We start from the raw sequence: 4,068 nt of genomic DNA on the forward strand, positions 1-4,068 counted from the left end.
ACCAACATCAAGACGTCACAAGCAAAGAAAGACCACGCCATGGTGCATGTTTAAACAAGGAGAGTATACTGGTCACAATTATTTATTAAAGAAATAAACAACATTTTTGTCACCCCAAAAAATACACGTTTAAAGCAACACAACGGTGGCCCAATATTAGACAGAATTCCACTCTGTAGAGTGGGCAATCGTTACTCAGCAGTTGGTTTTATTTTGTGGATTCAAGCTGCTCTTCATATTTTTGGCCACCAGATGTCACCAGAGAGGACTTGTGTTGAAAAGCTTGGAGTCATGAACCGTTTTTCAAGACAAGCTTCAATGTTTCAGAAAGCTTCATTCATCACTACGGGGACCTGATATGTCTAATATGCTGCTGAGAATATAGCCCAGAAGAAGCGTATAGTGTAGGTTTTATTTTGGAAAGAGACATTTCTCTGTAATAAACTCTCTTTTCCAAAGATGAGTGATTTCTCGATCAGATAGATTTATTGTTTTTATAACTTTTTTGTTTCAGCAACATTACATTTAAAAACTGTACGTTTGAGTTAAAATATATATTTATAATTTTAATAAATGACAAATTAAAAAAGCATGAACATTTTTTTTGTATCGAAAAAATATCAAACCGTGACACCAAAGTATCGAACCGAACCGTGAATTTTGTGTTCATCCATTTCGTTGCACCCCTAGAAAGGAGCCCTTCCCGACCCAGCAGCAACAGGTGATGCCACAGCAAAAGGCCTCTAAGTGGACAACCAAGTTAGATTAAGCAGATAAAACATCCACAAATTCTGTGCAATGGGAACAACATACATACCATCAGCGTCCGGCTGATCCTCCTAATATGTATGCAGTCGTCGCATAAAATGTGTGCATGTGAGCCACATACATAAAATGTGATTAGCTAAAACAGTGGTGTTCATCGTGCCCACTGTATTCAAAAGTGCAGGGGAACATGGCGGCTTCCACACATCAGTGCCTGCTCCTGTGTATTTTTAATGGATTAATTCATCGATCCAAATGGTATGAATTATTGTTTCTTTTTTTTTTTTAAACCTGACCTGTCCAGCAAACAGAATTATGGTCTGAATGTTTTGTTGTGCCAAACATATTTGCTTTCCCAAGCGGAGCACCATAGTGGAGTCTCGTGGCTGTTCTGCTGGAGTGGAGAGGGGGTACAAGCTAGATAAAAGATAAGAAAAGGGGGGTAAAAAGTCAAACGGACACACCGGGTCTCTAACTCCTGCCTCTGTAACAAAGCAGACTCGGATGATATACAGCACCAAAAAGACAAAACAGAGGGAGGTACACAAACAAATACACAATTTTGCTGTGTATGCGCGCACTTGCCACTCCCCAGCGCACGGACCTGGGACCCGTGTCGACCGCACCCAGTGCAACACCACTCAGTGGTGGCCCCTATGCTGTATCAATGCTGTGGCTGGCATTGCTACAGCATAGCTTTCCTCACTTACCTGTCTCACTTTGGTATGAATTTCAAAATCCTACGTCACCTCATTCTCTGGCTTTCGCATTCACAAACTTGGGTGTCCATGCTGCCTGCCTGCTCACCTGGCAGGCTTAACTTTCTAGTAAAGATTTAAAGTGTTTTAGAGCTATAAATGTTTGTTTAATTAGATGTTAGAGCTTCAGGTAATTAAGGTTGAAGGAGTATTTTTCACTTCACTTTTTTAAATGGTACTTATGGTAACTTACGTTCAGTTTGTTATTTTATTATGATTATGGTTTGGTTGGTATAGGCTTTTATTTTGTTGGTGTAGGTGTGTCTCCACACCTGCAGGAAATTGAGCTGCCAGCATTTAAGATGAGCACTCACCACTGCTGTTCACCAAGTGTTCTGTTAACCACAGTTAGTGCTGGCTGTCACAGCTTTTGCTTAAAAAGAGATTGTTATAGAAAGAAGCTCACTTTGTGTTTTTTCTCTGCAGCCGCTCAGCCGACTTCCACGCTACATCCCAGACAATACTCACCTTTGCTGCTGTCGCTGGCTTATGCTTGGCAGCTCTGATCTGCTCCCCTCACCTGCCTGACCTCCAGCCGCCGTCATTGCATTCCACGGATTCCCACGCTCTCAGAACCCAGCCGCCTCACCCGGACCTCCCACCTCCCCTGTTGCTTTGATTATAGTTCCTCTGGATTGTATGGACTCAGCCACTAAATCCACTCTCCTCTATTTGCAGTGTATTGAGACTCCCGGTTGCATTCCCTGAAGCCCGTGCCTTTCCTTCATGCCCCTGAGCTTTAGCCTTTCTACTGAATTATTTCAGTCTAATCATGTTTGTTTCTAATCATAGCTTCACGTCAAACTCACAGACTTAGGAAATCTTTGTTCATAGTTCATGGTCTAGTTGTCTTGGTAATGCAATTGTATTTGTTTCTAGTTATTGCTTTACATTACCCTCACAGACGTAATAATTCTCAGTTCATAGTTCATGTCTAATTGTCCTTGCAGTTTCATGGTTTGTGCAATAAAGTTGTGTTAATCCTGCTAACCTGTGCCTCCGTGTGAGTTCAGCTACTGCCGTGACATTCTGACTTGTAGTTTGAAATTTAGAGTTACAGGAAAAATATTCCAAAATTTGTAGATTTGATATTTACATAAATATACTGAGAGTTTCAAATGTGTAATTCAAATTTTATTTGTATGTGTTTTATTTATTTTACTACTTACAACCACAACTCTGTGATAATGACCTCTCATTAGTGCCACCAGTGCTCAGCTGCGCTCTCTCAAGTCACAGAGTCACACATTCTGCTTTTCAACTCACAACGTCACTGTGAGGGTCATCAGTACATCACACTGTAAATCCCACTACAGTCTTCCTCAGTACTTTCATGTTCATTTACCTATGAGTATACTATATAAAGAAGCTGGTCATATATAAGCTGGTCTGGTATTTCTGTTTGTTATAGGGCAATTAGAGCCTTATTTGCTAGCTTTGTTCTACTCTTTTTGACTTGCAACATTAATACAATATGAAAAGCTCTGAGAAAAGAAACATGGAAGCTCATAAGGTGCTAATAACTGATAATTCCACTAGCAAGCAAACTTCACTAGCAAACTGCAGATAAGACTGCCCTCGAGTACCATCAAGGGAAACATTGCACAACTACCTCGGCTCAGACTAACAACTGCTGCATCTATAACAGAAGAGGATTTTCCCCTTCTTCCTCTTACACCATCTGAATCCCCAACAGTCAAATGGAGAAAGGTTGAGGAGACACCAACAACATTTTTGAGTTTATCTGTGCTGACATTAAAACCATGAAGGAGAGAGTCGACCACTTTGACACACCACTTGCAAAATATCAGGAAACCGGCGAGTCAAATGCAAAATGGCTCTCTCACCTATGGCTGAGAGGAAAAGGACAGAGAGGACATAAGGACAGAAGTGATTCAAACAGATCAAGCTGTTCTGCCAGAGGCCAAAGATGAGCTGCGTTGTGGATACTCTGCATTGCCTAGGCCCAAAAAGGACGAACCAGGGTGCAGTCGGGCTCTGAGTTATTTCTTAGCAGTTGTTTTCATTCTTAAAAATACTTTTAATGGAAAAATCCTGATCTCTGAATGTGGCAGAGTTGGTCATTATTTTCTATTAGTGCTTGATATTGCAAATTGTTGTAAATGTTTATGGCTTCAGTTCCTAACCTGAAAATAATGGTTTCATTGACAGGTTAGGGGAGCGAGTGCTTCACTGGTTAACTAAATTTCCCAATTCTCACATTGTTTTTGGTGGGGACTTTAATCTTGTAAATAATTGTCTTGACAGGTGGTCTTTTAGAGATTCTGATTCTTAGAGTCTATATCTAAAACTGTTTATGAGCAGATTTAATTTAAGAGGGACACACACCCAGGTCGGAAGAAATTCACTATCAAACTAGTCAGTAAACATCTGAGTAATGTAGCTGCAGACACCGTCATCCACTGAGTGATCACGAAACTATTTGTATCCTTATTCCTCTTGCTGCTTCTTCATGTTGCCCTAAATCTGCTTTTTGGAAACTTAGCATCTGTGTGTGTGTGTGTGTGTGTGTGTGTGTGTGTGT

This window comes from Haplochromis burtoni, unplaced genomic scaffold (genome assembly GCF_018398535.1).
Source record: "Haplochromis burtoni strain Fernald_Lab_line unplaced genomic scaffold, NCSU_Asbu1 Contig_679, whole genome shotgun sequence".
Taxonomy (NCBI): domain Eukaryota; kingdom Metazoa; phylum Chordata; class Actinopteri; order Cichliformes; family Cichlidae; genus Haplochromis; species Haplochromis burtoni.